The 22630-nt window shown below is 46.8% G+C and overlaps 1 long non-coding RNA gene across 1 annotated transcript; it reads left to right on the forward strand.

Annotated features, from left to right (window-relative positions):
- The first annotated feature begins 21076 nt into the window (after positions 1-21076).
- LOC135396132 (uncharacterized) lies at positions 21077-22328 on the forward strand. Its single transcript, XR_010423321.1, has 3 exons — positions 21077-21197; positions 21774-21834; positions 22219-22328. It is a non-coding gene; the product is annotated as an uncharacterized LOC135396132 (long non-coding RNA).
- The last annotated feature ends 302 nt before the right edge of the window (positions 22329-22630 follow it).

A 22630-nucleotide genomic window follows, 5' to 3' on the forward strand; every position in this document is an offset into this window, starting at 1 on the left:
GAAAATAATTTGACCTGCCTATTTTTAAGCCTATTTAAAAAGTTAACAGTCTCTAAAAACTCTTAATCAAGAAGGGGTCATCGCATTCAAGAACTTTTAAATTGTCTTGCAAGAACTGACTCACAACCAATACCCAGGTTCCTCTTTCCATAGTGATAGAACGAAATGGGAAACCGTCCTTATGCAACTTAACTGCGAAAACATTTCTAAATACAGACACTGCGTTTTCGCAATCAACTTCGCCAACCTCAAAAATTGTTCTGCTCAAACCATTTACGGGCTTTGGTTTTTTTGTGTTCTTTCCGGTCAGCCTTTAACAGGTAGAAATTTTTTGTCAATGGCCGCCGCTTCCCTGTCATGAAATTATTATTTTTCTAATATGACAAATCTTCCAGTTTTATCGGCTACGTGTATAAAACGCTCTTTGAGGTTAAGTTCATTTATAGTGCCCTTGATCTGTCTATCATGACACGAAGCTGCAAAAGGCGCTGGAAATCAAAGCAATGGGAATATCCAAAACCCCAAATCACACAAGCACACTCTAAGGCTGCCGATTCAAATAGCCGACTTCGATGATAAGCTTCGGCCCTGACAAGTCGTAAAATAATCTTCTTGTGAGAGGTGGATGGATATAACAGACCGCAGCGAACGTGAAGTTGGTCAGGAAACACTCCCTTCCTAAAACAAAATGAGTACATCCTCCCTTTACACAGCGGGTTGTTGGAGATTTGTAGAAGCTTGGTCAAAACCATGATGTTATAAGTTTTCATAAATACGTTTTCGTAAGTTTAATAAGTAAGATTTCGGGAGATAGGTGTATCAGCTCTCCCTCGGTTGCCTAATCAAAAAAGATTGAAAGTTTCCTTGGATCGGGGGCCAGCTTTATAACTTCCTTTTATTCTTTCCCGGTCTTTATCTAATGTGTTGTGAGGTGCGTTTGATACGCAGCGAGTCGAAACGGGTTTTACCAATTCGAGTGAGGTATGTGGCCAGACCTGAATATATCAGCTACCGTGCTGTCAATAAAGATGTTTGTCAGTTCGGTGCTTCATCTGTGTCGTCCCTTCTCGTCTTCCTTGCACTGAGAGTTTTTATCGCTTTTAGTCGCCTTAGTAGTTGGCACAGGACCAGGCACAGGATCCTTCAAGGAGATAGTCGTTAGTAGTTGGCACAGGACGCACATTCCTTCAAGGCGATAGAAGTGACGTTGCCTACCTATATGAGGCCGACAACAGCGAGCCTATAGTGACTGTAGGAGAGCCCTTTCAGAAGCACTACCACCACATGCTCGATGATGCCTGCTTGGATTACACTCATTTCGTAACCTTCGATCGCATCTACTTCCGAAGAGGCAAAGTGGATCCACCCTTGCTTGTAATCCACAGGAATCGTATAACAAAGTAAATATATATATATATGCTCGAGTCTTCCTTCCACCGAAGCATTACAACAATGACAAACGCAAACAGGGGCCGCCATGTTGTTTGCGAATTTGCGTTCGTACAGTGCCGCGTCAGGTTTTCAGGGTATTGTTCTTCTGCCGCCACCGTGGGCCTTTATCGGTCAGGGTTTCAAAATACACCTCCCGGACTCCAAGTGCTTAATAATATCGGAGCAAACTCCCCTCGGTCAGGTCCTCAGGATACCCTGCACCGCGCAACCTCTTTGAAGGAGGTAAGAACTCCTATCTGCATGTATTTAGTTACCGGTGTAATAGGTGTAATATTGTTCTTCTGCGCTTCGTAATTCTATTTACAATTTACTGTTCAATACTTCTCCTTCATAACGTGTGAAGCGTTAATACAAAAACTCACTTTTTTTTCGGATACGGGCCAGTAGACGCACCGTCATCCAGGTACCTCTATCTATTGTTACGTCATCTCAAGAATTGTAGCACCCAATCAGACGCCAACGCGGAGGTACACATAAATTTTCTGATTTACACTCTTTAAAATTAACTTCACCACATGGCACGCTCCTAGCCAACCATCATCCCGAATGACAACGTTCGCGTCCCTACTTTGTTGAAAACGGGAGACTGAGCCTATTCTGTAGCCATAATATGATACATAATGGTTCCGCATAATATGCTCCGCCTCCCGTTATCCACAAAGCGGGAGCGAGAACGTTGTCATTGGGGATGATGGTTGGCTATCAGCGTGCTCTATGTAGTGACAGGCTCATGGTCGTCAAACAGCTAGTTGAGGTGCGTCACCCTGGCATACAGGACATCATGCAGAATCACCGACCCTCTCTTCCCACGAAAGATCTTCCCCGTGGTATGCAGACAATGCTCCATCGATTACGCACAGGATCTGCGTTCACGAACTCGCAACTGTGCAAGATCGGCTCCAGGGAGGACTCCAGTTGCGGACACTGTAATCATCCGGAGACAATTGCGCATATCCTGACAGAATGCCGTGCATACCATGCCATGCGGGAAACCCATCTTCCCCACGCCAGGCCTGGTATACTGACGGACGTCCTCTTCCCCGAAGGTTCTTGTGCGGAACGACTTTCAAAAACTCGCGGCCTCGTGCGCTTTCTCCAAGCAACGGGCCTAGCGGAGAGACCACTCTAGTGCACCTCTCACCTACAGTGTGCTTCCGTCCCATCAGTACCGGTCATCCTGCTTCTACATCACTTTGAAGTCCTCAACTCCCCTTTCTCCCACCTTCTTTTCCTTTTTTTGGCTATAGTCGTGACGGTGCCCACTTGAGTGCGGCCAACAACGGCAAGCTACCTCGACACCCCCCCCCCCTCTATGTAGTGAAGATACGGACCTATCAGATTCATCTATACAAAAGGTGTCACAGCCAGGAAGCTAAAATCGCCATTTGGAGCCGACACAGTCGGCGGGCTAGCTTGGAAGAGTTCATAGCCCCTCTAACTGGCAGCTCAAACCCACTTTGCACCTCATGGAAACGAGACCATACAAGGGCAGATTTAACCGACATCTGAACGACGTCCCTTTTCACTATACTTATGACTGATATGTGTTGGAAGAAAACTTAACGTTACGTATTGTGGTATTAACGTGGGCACACAATGACGACAACAAGTGCACAAATCAGTGCGAATAAGACAATGTACGCATGCAACCTCTCCGCCGGCGGAATACAACGGGAAACTATACAGCCAAATATTTACAGCAAAACTAACAACAACAATGAACAACACCTGCCTTTTGTCTGATTGAAGGGGGAAGGTAAAATGGGCTTAATCGATTTTTGCTGGAACCGTCAGCAAACATAGTCGGTCCCCTTTCTCGAGTAACAAAACATCGAGCTCCTGCAAAGTTCCTTCCGTCATCTGCTCAACCGTAAATTGAACGTCAGCAGCCGTACCTTCAAAAATTGAAGGCACTTTATCGACAATAGCGACTTGACAGGGGGGGCAAGGGGTGAAAGTGGTTTCTGAAGGAGGAAAGACTCTGTCTTCTCTTCCTGAGCTGTTGTGAATGCTCAGATAAGGGATGGGGGTAATGGGTGCACCGTAAAACACAGGGATATATTTGTACAATGTTGTTTTGAGATTGTTGATGAAGTTCCGTTGTCGTGTGGGGGTTCTTATGTAGGTCAAACCGGACGGTGCACTCTTAAAAATGAGTTTCACCACATAGCACACTCCTATCCAACCATCATCCCGAGTGATATTGTTCTCGCCCCTGATTTGTTGAAAACGGAAGGCGTACCCCCCCCCCCCCCCCTTTTTTTTACACATATGCAGAAATGCTAGTTGTCACAAAAAGGCCTACGCCTCGCGATTTCCACAAATCAAGAGTGATAGAGGTATCGCTATGTACAGTGGTTGGCCTTCAGCGTGCTATGTGGTGAAGTTTTGTTTTAAGAGTGAACGGTCGACTTAGAGAGCAGAAGTATAATATATCGACGCAAACGGAAACGGTTTTTGAACATGTTCGGGCCCGTAGGTGTGACGTTTCCTGTTTCCTTTAGTGATACGCAGATTAAGGCTACACTCTTAAAGATGAACTTCACCGCATAGCACGCTCCTAGCCAACTATCATCTCGAATGATATCGTTATCTGCCCTGATTTGTTGAAAACGGGAGGCGTACGCCTTTTTTGTGACACTTATGCTCTTCACAATTGTCACAGAAAAGGCGTACGCCTCTCGTTTTCAACAAATCAGGGCAGATAACGATATCATTCGAGATATGGGTTGGCTGGGAGCGTGCTATGGGTGAAGTTCATCCCTAAGAGTGTAGGTTTCGTGGTAACAGGGAGCTTGAGATCTGGGAAGCTTTCTTGATCGGGGAGACAGGGGAAAATTCCGTCAGCAGCACTTCCGACTGGTCTGTCAGAAAAGGAAAGGGAGTTTGTGAATGGTCTGAAACAGTGTGCCGTCTCTTGTCAATAAACTTTTGCTGACAGTGCGCTATCAATGTGTTTTCATCATCTTATCTTCAATTTAGCGCTCTTAGGAGGATAAAAGTTATTTTTGGCGACCTGCTACAAAAGGAGGGCGTGCGCTCTTCACTCACAATTAAAATATATGCAAAGTGTCAACTCATGGTACGGCCCCTGTTCTCAACTTATCAGATAAAATTCTAATTGGCAGTTAATTCTGATCTGATCGTGATAGGAGAACAATTGATTTAATAGAGCACGTTCCTCGTCCTCCGTTTTAAACCATCCCAAGCTGGTGGTGGTGGTGCTGGTGAAAGGGCTCGCCGTTGTCGGCCTCACAGAGGTGGGCAACGTCGCGACTGACGCCCTGAGTATTGCAGTCTCCTGTCCCAGTCCGCCATAGAAAATTAAATAACACACACACACACACACAGATAACGAGACGATCATGAGATGGGGCTGACAAACATTCAACAACAATAACAACAAGAAAAAACAACAAAATGCTGCAGCGCAATATACGTGCCGCAGCTACTTTCACCTACAGCGACATTCCTAATTCCATGTAATCCTTTCCACGCAATACAAAGTCTCCTTCATGGCGCTTAGTTGTACAAGCGAGAGCCTAGAGAACCGCCGACTGCAGAGAGAAGAGAGGGGGGGAGGGTAATGACAGGATCGGCTCGCCCTTGTTGGCCACACAGAAGTGGGCGTCGTCACGACTACAGCAAACAAAAAGAAAGACGTGGAGGATAGAGGATGCAGGGTGGAGATGCGTAGAGGATGCATGAGTTCGTCGGGGAGAGCAATGTGTTCGAGGAGTCGTTGGGTAAGACCCGCCTTCTGCAGAAAGAGAATAAGGTTTGTTGCTTTAGCGGGACGTTCGGCAGAAGAACCACCGGGGTAGAGGATGTTCGCTAGCGTGCCAGAGCTGCAGTGTGGGAGATGGGCTTCGCGCGGAGAATGGTATATGCTCGGCAGTCTCGCAGAATGTGCTCGATTGTTTCAGGTTGTTGACAGTGGCCACAGCAGGCGTCACCCCTAGAGCCGATCTTGAATAGTTGAGAGTTCCTGAACGCATATCCAGTGCGGAGCCTATGAAGCATGGTCTGTATGCCTCGAGGAAGGTTTTTCATGTGACGAAGGGGGCGATGATGTCTCATGATGTCCCGTATCCCAGGGTGGGAATTACAACAAGCTGCTGAACGGCCATTTGCCTGTCGGTGTCGTCCGGAGTTGGTAAACTATTGCTGCAGCCCAGCTGTGCCGAGGACGCCAGCTGAACCGACTGCACAGAGGGGGGGGGGGGGGGTCGAGGTAGCTTGCCGTTGTTGGCCGACTGCACAGAATTTCACAACATAGCACGATCCTAGCCAATTACCACCCCGAAGACACCGTACGTTAATTGTCACAAAAAGGCATGCGCCCGGCGCTTTCCACAAAACAAAAGTCATAATGGTATCATTATGTGCAATGGTTGTGATTCAATGTCTTATGCGGCGACGTTCTTTTTGCAAGAGTGCGATGACGATGCAAAACGCAGGCAAGTAGTGGCACGAGACTCCCATTTCAGATACACATCCTCTTGCACATTTGATTAGTCATAGGATCGCAGGCTACGTCGTAGACTGCTAGTGTTCCCATGCAACGTCGGAAAGAATGACAAAAGATCGTCGTAATCTTCCCAGACATGCAGGTACCGACATATCGGAAGCAGCAGAAATCGTTCCAATAAGTTCGGCAAATTCATGCTACAGCATTTCCCACTTGACTTCCGGAAAGGGTCTATTACGAGCTTCCGTGGAAGAAACGATAACTGCAGTCAGCGACAGCAACATGGTAAGGAGCTTAGAAATGTTCGCCACCAAGAATAATAAGTCGATACAGAGGCGAACAGGAAAAGAGCAACAGATGTACGTAAGCACATAGAAACGGGTGCATAAGAGGAGGGCCCTTCATAGAGGTTGTTTCGTCTCGAGGCGATGCATGTGGTCGCGAATGTAATTTTGGCCTCAATGGAAGAAGGGAACGCATGCACAACAAACTGGGCACTTTTGGTGCCTGTCACTTCACAGCTGGTACACTGATGTTGATGGGTGGCCTGTCACACCGCTTCCAAGACGAGGCCGATGTTTTGGCGTGGATATATTTTGTTCTCCTTATTTCGCGTCATTATTTATTATATTATACACCTTAATATCAGGGCATATGTATTACAAAGGTCAATGGAGATAAAAAAGAAAAAGAAAAAAGACCAGCATTAGACGTAGGAATGCAACGAAAAATGTCATTCGAAAATGCAGGAGTGTTGCAAATCCTCTAGCACTGAATTCATCATGCCATGTGATGCAAGTGAATCAGGAAGGCGATTCCATTCAACAGATGTTTGTGGCACAAACGACTTAGAAAACGTTTTCGTTTAACCGCGATCGATGGCTACTTCTTGAACATGAACAATTCCTAGAGAAATATTGCTGCGACAGTGAAAAAAAAAAAAGAAAGAAGAAGGAGAGACGACCTTGAACACAGAATCATAAAGATACATTTACTGAAAAAGGCAAATCGAAAAATTTTGCGGCGGAATGATAATAGGGGGTTATGAAGGTAATATTTTGTTGATGTGATATTCGCGCTTTCTTGGAGATAAAAGCGCACAGAGCTATTTAAAAACGCCCAACTAACAGCTGCTGCGAGTGTTGCCCCATTGTGAAGTAGCAGAACCTATAGGTTCTGCTACTTCACAATGGGACAATACTCGCAGCAGCTGTTAGTTGGGCGCTTTTAAATAGCTTATTAGCTAAATTAAATAGCTTATTATTTGATAGCTTACACTTATGCTGTCGATAATTGTCACAAAAAAGGCGTACGCCCCCCGTTTTCAACAAATCAGGGCAGAAAACGTTATCATTCGAGATGATGGTTGGCTAGGAGCGCGCTGTGCGGTGAAGTTATTTTAAGAGTGTAGGTTAGGCTAGCTTAGGTTAAGTCTAGTATGAAAAATATGGTGATGCCGGGCTCGTACAACCAAACTGGAGACTACATTTTCTGACCCTATTCATAGTGCAGTACAACCAGATTGCTCACTTCATGTTTAATTCCATTACAGTTTTCTGTTAGTACATTCCCATTCTCTTGGTAATATATGTCCATCAAAGTTCTCCTCTCAGTCCTTATTTTTAGAATGCATACGCGATGGGTAGCTGTTGTTGGAGCATTCCTTGTGTTAGTACCACATTAGGGAGTTTTCGGAAACCGGTTGAGCACACCCGATACGATCAGTTGGGAGAGCCGGGAGCAACGCGCATGCGCTTTACCTCGTAAGGACTATCCTTCCCACGCGGCGATCTTTCTGGCCGCTTCGACGACACAATCGGTTCGCTTGCGATCGTCCTCTTTCGGGGACTCCTCAACGATGCTTAAACATGGCCGCCGCCGCCGCGATGGATTCCATTTACTGGGCACCAGTCACGTCTTCTTTGGATGACATAATGGTTCCTCACAAAGTTTCGTTCCTCGGAATCCTCGCGGTGTGTTGATATTTCTGGTTCATCATTAGTCAGGTTATAGGTCAGAAACTCGCCGTAGAAAATATCGCAAAAGACCACTGTCGCCATTTTGAATGCCGCTCCATGTGGGGATGCTGTGGTGACTGAGAACTGTTCAAACGTTCCATTTCGTAGGTTGTACAATGTCTTATCGGTCGAACATACGTGTGGGAGTCCGCTTATTATTGTTCTGTGAAAGAATATTTACAGTCCATCGGAAAAATGTGTTCCTTCTATTCTGAACGAGAGATGTCGCCGCACGTATCGCGGCGGTTGTTCCTCTTCGGTTACCGAAAACTCCCTTTGGCGAGTCTCCGGTCGGTTCCTTGCTACTGAACCACGCGCCGACCGACCGATCGACCGTATGCACCGCGCCGGTTCCCGAAAAGTGGAGCGTAGCAACGGGACAGGATGACCAGGCGGGAAAGCAGTTCTCCTTCTTTCTTTCCTTTTGCCACTGGATTTGGTTTCATCCCTAGAATAGAGACGGGGAATCGCGGGAGCTTCACGCTCCGGAAGATTACGACAGCGAAACGGATAATGAAAACGAGCGGGAGGCCGTAAAGTTCGCTTTGCCCCATCCTGATTCTGGGTGCAGTGAAGCGAGGTTTCCGGGATTGTCTGCGAAATGTCTGCCGCAAGCAGGCGTCCAATTTTCGACCAAGACGGCCCCGGGCCCATATGTCACTTTGGATCGTCTGTACATGAGTGCTTTGTTTGGTGTGCGCACTCGTGCAGGTAGCTGGTTTCAAGGGCGCGTCAAATGCAGATGCGTTGGCATGCAGGGGCTTTAGAGGTGGGCGGGGAACGTCGTCCGCCACAAATCTACGACAATACGAATAACAAAGGGTTCCGCTTGGGGCGATTAGGCGCTCCACTGCGCTTGGCGCCCTTCGCATGAGATTGATTTTAAAAATATTATGTGGTAGCGTTGAGTTCCAGCATTAGCGGTACGTCATGCGGTACTAATTGACACGCGAGGGCTCTCTCGTAGGACAGCACCAATTTTCAGAGTATGTTCGAAATATATTTAATATACTTATATCAAAGAAGATAACAGGATAATACGACAAATACAAAGGCAAAATATGGATAACGAGACTTTAGTGGAAATTTCAAGTGAATTACAACGTAAGTAATTTAATGGAACTTACGACGTTTGTTAGTTATATAATACTAGCGGCAAACCAGCGATACAAATGGATTCGACGTTTCGCGGAACCTCCACCCTCCTCGGGACCAAACAGGTTGATGGGTCGCAGTCAATTTTAGACTTTGTCATGATGACGTCAGTTTGGATGCAAGCATCTACCCATGCCTGTACGCCGTCTACGTCTAGCAGAGTTCAAAACAATAACAGTAAAACAATGCAAATATATTGTAGTATGGTGTTTTTTTTTTCTTTTCAAAATCAAATCAATCAATCAGAGTGTCCCCACGTGCACCTCAGATATACCGCGTTAATGCTCTGTTGTGCTCTAGTTGCGATTATGTCTCTACTTCCATTACCGATCCCTATTTAGTGTCAGGCCAAAGAACCGATTGTGTAGTACGAGAGGAAATTGGCGGGTGCGTTGCCAGCTATACAAACGCCGTTGGCGACGCTTGTGTCTGTAAAGCATGCTCAGCTGCACCAAAACGGCTTTCAGTGAAGAAGCTCTCTTTGCAGTCGTACGATTTCAAAGTAGCAAATGTTAGCAGTCATTTGAAAAACGGCAGTGAAACAGCAGCGTTAGAATAAAGTTCAAGCAGTTAGGACCATCTAGCTTTTATGACACACTTTCGTGCAAAATCTGCACTTCGTGGGTTAGTAATATACCAACTTCCAATGCCCGTCCGCGCGGGAGTGTGTCAGACGCCTCGTTACCGAAATTGCGTAACAGAAAGCGAAAAGAGGATATCGAGCGTCTCCACTAATGGCTGCAACATGCGCAGCAGCACCTGCTCCCGTCTGTTGCCGATGATGTCATCCTCTCTTTCCGGAAACACGTGCTCAGGATCCCCGCTGTGCACTTTATCCCAATGATAGAAACCCTGTTGTTCTCCTATATTGTAGTTGACTTCTTCTTGAGGGACTGTGCTGATATATATGCAGTTTGGTCTCACTGACAAATCTAGATGAACATGGAATCAATATTGTTATTCATTCATAAACAATAGAGACTTCCGGATTAAGAGAGTGCTCTAGTGTCCATCAGCGACACTTCCTCGTTCAAGTCGAGCTGACTAGCCTTTTTTCACCCTAAGTTACCATCCAAGAGGACGAACTAAACATCCCCTGCGCCGCTTCACCATCATTTAACTGACGCAGTGATAAGAATGACATTACTTCAACACAAAAACTACTCGCGTACGTCATACATTTCCATTTCCATGTCATACAGTGTACATTCTGTGTGATCAAAACTTTACCGCGTTACACCCAGACAGCTTACGTAAAACCATTGCTATATTAGAGAGTTATGGCAGACCGGAGAGTGTTGACACTAACGATTCCTAAAACGTTATAAACCAATCGCGCTTCTTCTTTCAAGTGGCTGATATCACACTGCTGAAATTGGATTTGGCAGTTTGGCAGTGACATCACCACCCACTCTCTCCTTTACTCCGTTGACCCCACATTGCCCCTTACCCTCCCCCGCCGAATGCCGCGTTCCTTTAGTCTTCCACCGCATGAGACTTAATGTGGCTTTTACACCGGCTTTCAAACACCTCCTCGCTGTCGGCGCGTCCAGCCTCTGTTCCACGTGTGGTGTGCGCGGTGACCTCCATCACGTCCTCCTGCGGACAGTACGATTGCGAGCGCGCCCTCATGGAAACTGCTCTCCAACGCGTCGATCAACGCCAGTTCGACTTTGCTAAAATTCTCGGGCCATGGTCGGACCCCTCACATCTGATGCAAGGCCTATGAGTTGTTGCGGAGTTCCCTTCCAGCACTCGACTAACGGACGAACTCTAGGAAGACACCTTTCCATCATCATCACTTTCTCATCCCTTCCACAAGCGCAATGGGGCAGTGTACCGCCACAACGGCGGAGAATGACCCACCACATCATCATCCCATTTATGTGTGTGTCTGAGGCAGTTTTCTTGATCGTATCTGTTTCGTAGTTGGCGTATTATCTAATTAAAGCCCACCATAGCGATCACCTACATCCAGAGTCTGGTGTGTTGCTTTACGGCGAATCTTAAGGTGCTTTTAGTAACACGGCCGGGTAGAAACCCAGGGAACCGGTAAGGAGGTATGAAGGGAATTGCCTCAGGACGAGAGCCTCCGATATTTCGAACAGAGACTGTTCTTCTTCTGGGCACTGTCCTCATCAACTGGCACGGCATTTAAAGGGTTAGGTATGACGGCTTAAAGGTTCATGCGAATTGTTGGTCAACAGCTTGGGGGAAGAAAGGGTCTGTTCAGGATTTTACGGACGAATTGAATGGCCGCTTTGCTAGAGTGTGGAGGGGATTATGTGGATGAAGTCACTTTTGCCCCAGACCGGTTACAACAATGCGAAGTTCACGAACAACGGGACGAAACGGGACAACAGACAGGAATGGGCGAGCATTCCAAAAGATAAGGAGGTTAGTGGTTACATGGGAAAATGTTCAGAGCAAGCAAGGTGTTTTATTTTTTTATGTTTTTTATATATACCCATATTTCTAATACACAGCTGTGGCATGCAATAAAGAAAGTAAAAAGCAGTGGCGATACAGAACATAACAGTGTCGATAGATGATAAAGGGGATAGAATAGTAGGAGGAAAAAGGCCTGGACGTATTTTATATTGTGAAGTGTTTCTAGGGTGTCTTGTGATTTGTTCATACCGAACGGGTAAAGGGCGTTGAAATGGTATATGAGATAAGACTCCCTGTCATGTCCGTCACTTGTGGATCTGAAGCCGGTTTCAAGAATATATAGTTTAAGGTTGTCAAAATTGTGGCCAAAAGCGTTAAAGGGTTCGGCGACTGCTTTGGGGAGTTTGTTGGAGGTGTCGGTTCTGTGTCCGGTAAGGGCGGTTGTTCATTTGTTGGCCGGTTTCACCAATGTGTTCACCAACGTACAGTTATGCTTTGTAAACGAAACTTGAGATCTGATGAGCGAGAGGAACACGAACACGAACACACACAGACACGCACGGACGCACACAACGGCTGGTCCTCCAACATCCTTTTTTATTCCGTGTTAGTGCCGCGAAGCCATTGTCGCTATGAACGACGTACAGATGTGGACAGATGGAGAGAGGACAGCAGGAAGTATTGGGGAGACAGAGGGGTTAGTATGCGTCCTGGGCCGCCTTCAGGAGGAACTGTGCCGACATTCGTCTCGAACGTCTTCGGAAAACCCAGGAAAAACCTCAGTGAGCACAGCCGGTGGTAGGATTCGAACCCAGCACCTCCCAGTCTTCACACGACCTTGGGTACCACCAACGAGCAGGACGCCTTATCACGGTCGGCCATGCCGCTGGTACTTCCAACACCTAGTGGTATGCTTTTACCCAGGGTTAAAAGTTGCAGCCCGCTTCCTTCTCTTTCTTCGGAAGTAAACTTCTTAGTTCATCTCACCACGTGACCTCCCCCAAGTTATTTCCCTATCGCTGCCATGGCCTGTGGATCCGTGCCAATCTACGAGTACTCCCTTATTCCTGCCTTGTGAGCGGACAGACATTTGATCACGTGGTTTCTCCAAACTTAAAGGGACTATGAAATTTCCCGAACCCCCATACTTTTTTTCGATGGAAACTGTTCTTCCCGCAGAGAAACTAATATGCCACACATTTTTCCGGACGAAATCGCTCCACTCTGCGAGGAGCGCGCGCTGGAAATGTCTCTTCCGCGTTCCTCCTCTCCCGCGCATATTTCCCTGCCGATGGTGTAACTGTACGGACCGCTCTTCGGTTCCCCGTTACGTCACCGGTGTTGCACAATGGCAAGTAATGCCGCGAGCTCGCGCTGTGGCTGCCGCCACTGCCGAAATCTGCCGATCACGCGAAAGCTGCTGTCATGGAGATTTCCACTCCCGATGAACGCATACGCGGGATCCTACGGCGCATGCTCCTGGCGGGATTCCTCGGCTCGGCAACACGTCACGATGACGTGTTGCTGAGCCGGCCGTGGTCGCGTCAAGTTACCCATTGTGTCTCCGCTCGGCAGCTCGTCACGGCGTGGCGCCAGCTGTCCTCCCTTCGCCGCTCCGTTTAAATTCGCTCCCGAGAAATCCGCTCGCGCGACGAAAGTAAAATTTCGGTTCTAGACTCAGAAAAATGTCTTCTTTCGAACGAAACGAAGAAAAAAATCGTTTCATAGTCCCTTTAACGCTCTCCCCTGGCCGCGCAGAGACAAACTGCCGTTGCCTTAGACGGGACATTGTTCTCGCTCCGTCAACCCAATAATATATTCCTCGTATCTTATATTTGCCCTCTGGAGTATGGAGCATCGATTTCAGATCTACACAACGAACCTTTCATTGATCAGCCAGGAGCTGTTAAAAACTATGCAGCTTGTTTTATTTGGTGTAATTATTCCCTTTTCACATCCTTCCTGAGGACGCAATGTTGATTCCCAGTATCCTCGTCTGAGGCGCCATGTCTCGCCGTTATGCCTTCTTCATAAATTATGCCCACCTCTCCGAAATTACTTATTAACTCGAGCTGATTATTCTTCGTGACGTAGTGGTCATTCTTTAAAGCGCTCTTCTCCCTTTTTGTTTGTTCTCACTTGTATCATGTTCTTGACTTTTGGGATGGCTGCCCAGGAAACTGCATCTGATGCTCAGGCAGTGTAGTATAGCAGTCTGTGTGGTGGTGGTGGTGGTGGTGGTGGTGGTGGTGGTGTGATGTTATAAGGAAGAGGAGTGAGGTCTGCCTGCTCAGACAAGGCGGCAAGTTTCACTCCTACCAGTCTGTGCTGTCGTGAAACCAGGGCATATCTGCCCTGATGATTTTCAAGAGGAACTTACATCTAATCTCTTCTTCTTTTCTTTTTAGCCGCTGATTATAACGGCTACATTCATGCGGACTTTCTATTTCAATTTTTTTTTATTTGTAGCCTTTGCCTAACCATGGGTTATCTGTTCTTACAAGCGCCAGATTGTACAATTATATGCGTGTTATTTCCTGGTATTTGTTCCGAGATCCCTTCTTTTCGTCATTTATATTACCACTCCACGTTGTCGTGGCATTTTTTTTTTCGAGGACTGTATCATTTATCGGAAAATATCTTCTTCAGCTCATTGCGTACTGCAACAAAACTATCTGTCGAGAAACCTCTAACTGAAAACCCGTTGGGTGATGTCGCTTAATGCCGTCAAGCACAAAAATTATATCCTTCGCTGGTAGTAACCGCGACATCTTATCTTGTTTTCTCCTCACAGCCGGACCAGTTGCGGGCGTTAACATAAATACATCGACATACACCAACGGCTATGACATACCCTGGTTCACTCACACTCTGTCACGTCGGCTCCCATGCCAACAGAACATGCCATGCAAGTACGTCAGGTGTCTAGGCAGCTCTCCGGTTTCCCCATCTGTCCTCGTTGAGCGACGTCATTGGTTCCTCTCACAAATAAGCGGGTACAATCTCAAGGTGAGGTGCACGTGGTTTCTTCTGTGGATCCGTGGTACTCCCTTATTTCTGCCTTGTGAGAGGACAGACATTTGATCACGTGGTTTCTCCAAACTTAACGCTCTCCCCTGGCCGCGCAGAGACAAACTGCCGTTGCCTTAGACGGGACATTGTTCTCGCTCCGTCAACCCAATAATATATTCCTCGTATCTTATATTTGTCCTCTGGAGTATGGAGCATCGATTTCGGATCTACACAACGAACCTTTCATTGATCAGCCAGAAGCTGTTAAAAACTGTGCAGCTTGTTTTATTTGGTGTAATTATTCACTTTTCACATCCTTCCTCACGCAGTGTTGATTTCCAGTATCCTCGTTTGATGTGACATTTCTCGCCCTTATGCCTTCTTCATAAATTATGCCCACTTCTCCGAAATTACTTATTAACTCGAGCTGATTATTCTTCGTGACGTAGTGGTCATTCTTTAAAGCGCTCTTCTCCCTTTTTGTTTTCTTTCTTACCTGGTAATAAGGACTGGAAATTGAGAGAGACGAGAGGTAGACAAAAGAAGGAGAGGAAATGAGACGTTCATGCGAACTAGTATGGAATCCCGAGTCCATATTTCATTTCATTTATTCAGAACCCAAATGCCCTAAAAGGGCGTTACATGGGTGAGTAGGTGAGGCAACACTACAACGATAATAAAACACTGAAAGAAGAATACACGTTATAGCAAATACATGGTGACATAGGTACGGCATAATCACTTTAGTAGTCGTGGATTATCTAACAATTCAACATTTAACAAAGGATGGTCAAGAAGATGGAAGAGCAAAACCCTGTTTCGAATGATTATGAGATGGCCTGATCTAGAGCGTCGTGGAAGCGAGTGGGTGAAACGAGGGGCACTATGTCGTGTGAGAGGTTATTCCAAGCAACTGAGGTGCGCGGTAAGAATGAGCAGGTGAACCTTGATGTTTTGCAGGCGAAACGTGTCACTTTGTATTCATGGTCAATGCGAGAAGAGATTAAATGAACAGGTACAATGTATGGTCGTACAGCGAGAGGAGAATGGAACATCTTGTGGAAAAGACCGAGGCTAGCTATGGCCCTTCGTCGACGTAATGGTGGAAGGTCAAGGGATTGTTTTAGTCCAGAGATGCTAGTGCCAGGGTGATAGTTATTCGTAATGAATCGCGCAGCCCTGTTTTGAATCTTCTCAATCTCGTCAGATAAATACAGGGCCTGAGGATCCCAAACAGCGGAAGCATATTCCAGCTGGGGGCGGACAAGGGTTAGATAGGAAAGGCGCTTGATGTCAGCTGAAGCTAAATTGAGGTTACATCGCAGGTGTCCTAAAGTACGAGTAGCCTTGGCAGTAATGTTAGCGATATGCAGATCCCACGACAGATTAGATTGTAACGTGACGCCTAAGTATTTGTAAGATGTATTAGAAGGGATAATAGCAGTGTCGAATCGGTACGTATGAGGAAATTTCGGTTTATTCCTGCAAAATGGGACGTGACAGCATTTATTTATGTTTAGTGGCATGAGCCAATTCTTACACCACTCATGTATTATTAAGGGATCTTGGTGGAGGTTAGTGAGGTCGCTAGTAGTGGTTATGCGTCTATAAACTACACAATCGTCGGCAAACAACCTTATATATGAGGTGATGTGAGACGGGAGGTCGTTAATGTAGATCATAAAGAGTAGTGGACCAAGAACAGTGCCTTGTGAAATGCCTGACGCAACGTTGACGAATCAAGAAGTGTGGTTATTAACTGCGACTGACTGTGAGCGCGTAGTGAGAAATTTGGAGATCCAGGTCAGGATGGACGTGTCAATGGACATGCATTGGAGTTTGGGTAGCAGCCGATTGTGAGGAACCCGGTCGAAAGCGCGAGAAAAATCTAAGAAGATGGCGTCAGTCTGATAGCCTTTGTCAAGGCTGTCATGTAGTTCGTGTACAAATGCTATGGTAGCTCGTGTGCTATGGTAGCTCTGTGGTACGGCAACCGATCGAACCTGATGCTCTCCACGTATCCTCAACCTCACCTGTCCAGACCCACTACCTCGGCTCTCATCCGTCCTCAACATCCTCTTTTCGTTCTCGAATGGCTTCCTGGGCTCGGCAAGCGGACTCCTGCATACCGACCTACTGCCTCCCTCCTACAAAGCACGACCAACCGGCACGCACGCGGCTCACAGCTTCATCAACCATCACTTCTGCCCGATGTTCATGCACCCCCGGCGCTCCTTCACTGCCGGCCGCGACACTCGAGCCTCGCGCTCACCAGCCGGTCGCGGCAGTCGCGGCAGCCGACGCCATGGCACGCTTTAGCCGGCGTCTCGGCATCTCTCAACGGCTCGCAGAGCCTCACCCTCTCCTCCTCTGGGACTCTCATAGCTTCGGCTCAAGTGCCGGTAGCGGCACCCCAGGACCTCCACTTCCCCAGCGCCTCACTCTTTTCCTCGCTATTCTCAGGGTACGGGATCTGATTACTCATCAGCTGTGATGCTTCGCCACCGCCTGCCGTGCCGTCATCCTGTTCAACCTAACCATGCTAACCACGGTCGCCCTCGCTACCCTCCTCCAGTGAAGTCGCGGACATCATCTGCTTCATCGCCGCTCCGCGTCTGAGGGGGGGGGGGAGTGATGTAGCGGCCGGTGGATAACGACGAAGATGGCCACGCGCCGGGAGCACCTGCCTCAGTTACACCGGCGCGGCCATGGAGATAGGCCACCGTCATCGCCTCTCCGTGGCATACCACCACCGCCAGTCGGGACTCATGTAGAGGGACCCCACCTCCTCTACAAGTGAAATGGGTCTCTGGGGAGCACTTGTTTCCTTTCTTGTGGACGGGGATGACTTTACCTAATCGCAAGTCTAATGGTACCTGACCTGTGCTGACGAATTGTGAAAAGATTACTGATAGGTAGATGGCAGTAGTCTCTTTAGTACCTTTCAAAAGTTTAGCACCAATACCATCAATGCCTGCTGAGGACGTGAGCTATAAAGAGTCAATCATTTTGATAATACTGGGTACCGTAATGACTAACGGTTCCATGGGAGGGTATGGAGATGGTGGAGGTTAGGGAAAGGCCAAGGGGTCTTCGACCGCGAAGGCGCTGGCGAAGGTACGACTACAAACGTTGCAACATTCAGGTGGTTCAACCACTAGGCCGTTCTCGTTCGTAAGTTTGATGTCCGAACTGTGGCGTGGGTTGATTATATTCCAAAACTTGCGGGGGTTAGTACGGAGGATAGAAACATAGAATGAAGGTCAATCTGAAAGTATTTGTCCTTCGCTAACCTCAGCGATCGCTTGTATTGCGATAGGCCCTAACGATATCTGCTCCATGCGCTATCAGTGCATGTGCGCTTAGCGCGTCTAAATCGTTTCTTCTTGTTGGACAATGATTTTAGCGTATGGGATGGTTTTAGCAAATGGCTTACGTATTAGCATACATCGTCGATGACACTGTAAACGGCCTTACTGGAACAATCCCGAATCTGGAATTTCCCGATGCTACATCACATTATTTTTTGTTACTTTTCTCAGTACTAATTGATTTCCTTGTTCGAAATTAATGTATTTTAGTGAATGTTTACAGGGTGTTTATTTTTATTCGTTACAGAATTTTTATTAAAAAACTAGCAGAGCAAAATACATGCGGTTTTTGCAGTTGAGTTATATGGACAGGTGAACATTCTCCCGAAGAAAGTATGTAACTACAAGATCACCAATTACCTAACACTCATTAACTCCTCAATTAGGAGATTTCGCGCAAAAGCGACATAACAGAACGGGTGATATTCCTCGTTGAAAGACATTCCATGTTTAAAAAATCCTTAAACGCGCACGTGTGTTGACATGCCCATCGCTGAATTTCGCTATGAAAATGAGTCGCAACAAGAAATACGCACTGTTCGAGCGCTGAAATGACGCGAACTTCGCCTTATCTGGGTCAAAGAGCAATCTGGAGGTGGTGATGGTGATGGTGAAGAGCGGTCTATCCGGCCAACAGATTAGCTCCTACACCAATAAGCTCTATCGCACCTAAGCACGTGGCTCTCTCACGTTTATTGCCTGTCGCTCTTTCTGCGCTCGAAATGTGCTTAGTTCTTGTTTCGGCTCATTTGCATAGCGAAAGGCGGCTCGACTCACACTGCACCAAAATAACCGACGACCTACACACAATCATAATGTCCATAGCCAAGACCGCCCTTGCTTCCGGGCACAATATATGTCTCCAGTGGATACCCAGCCACATTGGCCTCGGCGGGAACGATCGTGCCGATGCTGCGGCCAGGCGTGCACGCGAACAATCCCCCCCCCCCCCCCTGCCGCATCAAGATCCGACTCTGGGCCGCCCAAGAGGCCCGGTGCTTCATTCACGGATCCGCTGGTTCCAAGGAGTTTCCTCGCTCCATCGACCCGGCGGTGGAGTTCTCCCCACCACGACGTCTCCAGCGGCCACAAGAGACACTCCTCCGCCGGCTGCGCCTCAACTTGGCATACACTCCACCGGTCCAGCGCATGATGGGGAGGCAGATCTCGGCCCTCTTCGTCGTTTGCGAAGTGGTTGCGGACATGTCCCACCTCCTGCTGATCTGCCCCAAGTACATCAACCATCGCGCCACCCTTTCCCGCTGCCTCGAGCATTTCGGGCACAACCAACTGACGCTCACCGCACTTCTTGGCCCTGCGCCTCAGCGCCAACACTGGGCCGTCACAAGTGCTTTATTGCACTTTCCGAAGAGCACTGGCCTGGCCACCAAGCTCTGAGATGCGCGCTCCAGGAGTCCCACCCCACTTCTTTTTTTAATGGAATAGCATGCCGACTTTGGTCTCGCAGACCTTTCCTTGTAATAAATGTATATTCCCCCCCTCATTTGCATAGCAAAATTCAGGAATTGATATTTCAACGCACGTGCGCGTTTAAGGGTTTTTTAAAACATGGAATGGCTCTCAAGAACGAATATCTCGTTCTGTTATCTCGCTTGTGCGCGAAATCCCCTATTTTAGTTAATTAACGAATTTTAGGCAATTAATGGTTATGTAGTAATACACTTCCTTCGAGAGAATGCTCGCCAGCCATATAACTCAACTGCAAAAACGGCATCTCTTTTGCTCTGCTAGTGTTTTAAATAAAAATTATATAACGAATGAAAATAAACACCGTGTACGTCGATGCAGGGTTTCACTCTCACGCATTTATGGAAGACCCCTTTGATGTGATTCTTAATGTTTAACAAACCAATACATAAATAGGCGATACAGGCTCGTACCGTAATTATAGTTACCTGGTTTCTCTAATAAACATCTACTTTCGCTTGGTTACAAAATAAAACAGCCAGGTGAAAAGTGTCTGGTTTCTCAGTTGAGAGGTTTTAAAAGAAGCTCCTTTGATTCGCTGAGTAACGACGACGAAAACCTCGAATTCGCATTCAAGAGGGGAAAAAATAGCATGACGTGCAAAGAAAGGACAGCTTTACAACGAAAAGGAATGTAAATACATACGGCGTAACTCCACTCGCATCTTTATCTTGTCGCTTGGCCTTCATTGGAGACGTGCTTCGTAATTGGCCCAGTGATACGCTTACGTATGTGCTCGTATGATGAAGGTCGCTCGCACGTGCCGTCCTCCTCAGGGGAGATAGGCGCAATAAATTGCGTCTGCGCTTCGAAGCGTGCTGCAGCTTTAGAATCTGTTTGCAAAATCTTTGCACGGGCAAATCCAATCTACAAATGATTATATTGCATATTGCGCTAACTGTCTGACCTCACACTGCTTCAAATGTGATTTTCCGCAATCAATAAATGAACTTTGTGACACTGATGGGGGTAGGCGATTTTCGATTCCCGATCGATTTCGCTGTGCATTTCATCCATATTCTCAGTGAAATGTTTGGCATCAAGATTGGGAAATGTACATGTAACAAAATTGACTGCGCTCTTTGGGCATTGTGCGGAACGCCTTTAAACGCGTACCTTTTTAGGGCCGTCGTTAGTGCTATATTTATGGCGAAACTCTTTTTGAAATTCGATTGAAGTTTTATTAAAAGCCTCTTAGTGCTCTGTGAAATAGCTTGAATGTGTTGTCGCATGTTGTCGCTCTCGATAGAGTGTGTTAGGAGATCTTTGGTAAAGTGTCTTCCGGAGTACCGTATCTACTGCACCCAATCACCCGGATAAGATTCTTAGTAATGCAAGCTGGCATTGGCTTCGGTATGTACCATAACTGCGTAACTACACTGCACTGTGCATAAATACACGGTGACGATGATGCTAAACAAACTCTAATGCTACGTTCACACTACGTGAGTGAACGCCGCGAATGTCGGGGATGCCGGTGAACTTGTCACGTTCACACAGCAAGCCGTGAATCCCGCGGACGCCGCGAAGGTGCCGAAAGGCGCAGCGCGAGAGTAGAGATTGCTTCTACTTTTGACGGGAGTGCCGGGAAAGACGAGAGTCTGGACCAATCAGCGCGCTCCGCGAGCGAGAATGATGGGACGGGAGAACAGCGGCGCAGACAACAAACCACTGATCTCGATTGTAAAAGGCTGGATGGCGGATAGGGAGCGCGAGCGTGAAGAAACCGGCCGCCATCTTACTGTACCCACAACAGTCGCCGCAGCGATCATGGCAACTTCTTGCAATTACGGTCGTACCAACCGTACTGGCAAGGTTACAGGGCCTAAATTTATACAGGTGAGTCACTCTTTATCGAGGAATAAATAGGCGTCCATTCTGTATATTTAGTTGACCATTATGAAGTGTTTTTTTGTTCAAAACGAGCACTGGATGCAGGTTGCTTGATCGCTCTTCCGACGTTCAATCGAGCACACTTGCATTATACCCGGCGGCAAATACAGTTTGAGTGCATAATATGCTTGAAAGAACACGTTACACTACACAGGTAGTGTTGTCATCAATATATGTGCGAGCACTCGAGCGCTTTTTTGCATGCATTGCTAGCATGGTACACTGTGTTCTCTGCGGAAGCAAGTGGCCAAGTGCCACATTCATTTCTTTGAATTACCTTCACGCACAAGTTCGGTATTACGTCATAATGAGACCAGGATTGTCACCTTTTTTCATGTATTGGTATTGTTTTGTGCCTTGGTTTGATTTGTGACAAAGAATCCTACGTAACGGTGGTGTGGCGCGACTTGAATAACGCCTTTGTGTCTGAGCTGTATCGTCAGCTTCTTACAATAGTAATAATTTGTAGCGTGTCGTGCTATTTGTAGCAGTTTTTAAGGCAAAAGTGGTCTCTCAATACAGGTTTTGTCATGAGGGCTACCCAGTGAATTATCTGTGCAGTGTGATACGGCTGGGTGTACAGGTAAGTATCACGTTCCTCATCCACTGGTTTCTACTTTACAGGAAGGAACAACCTCAGTGCACGCACTGTGGTTAGCCTCTCTCAGTTCTGCATATTTTCTTACATGTTCACATCAGAAACACACCTTAGACTTTAGGCTCCTTCACCCAGCAATAAAATAATTAGAGATTGTACTTCTTCTTAGAATAGTTTTTAATCTTTTTAATTTTTAGAAGATACAGGGATTGTAAACCATGTTTTAAACTGATGTTTTAACATTTGTCCAATGCATTTATTAAACAACATATTCATTTTTAACTGGTTGCACCCAAACCAATGTTCTGATGTATTATTTCTTTTGTTGTCGATGCACCATAAAAATTGGAATCATCATCATCAATGCAGGTTACTTCACAGCTGCCTCAACATACTCAAGAAATGGGTGCAGAACCTGCGTAATGCCCACAAACTTTGACTACCACAGCACCTCCATAAAGTAAAGGCATATGTGTCACGTGGGATTTTTAAAGGCATTCACAGTATATAATACCTTGTATGAACTGTTGTTGATCTAAGCAGCCTCTACAGTACACTCTCAGAAATTAAAACTTGTCAGGGAACTGTGATAATTGTTCCAGTTAATAGGCATGCATATGTACGCTATAAGAAGAAAATTATTTATTGAGAATGCACTACTGTTGATCACACTCGTGCAGCTGTAGGTTTACCTTCGGCCTCTTGGAACTCTTTTTTTTAGTTGCCTTAGCTGCAGGAGGAGTGTCATCGAGCATGTCAACTACTTGCAGAAATATTGACG

This window comes from Ornithodoros turicata, chromosome 5 (genome assembly GCF_037126465.1).
Source record: "Ornithodoros turicata isolate Travis chromosome 5, ASM3712646v1, whole genome shotgun sequence".
In the NCBI taxonomy this organism is placed as follows: Eukaryota; Metazoa; Arthropoda; class Arachnida; order Ixodida; family Argasidae; genus Ornithodoros; species Ornithodoros turicata.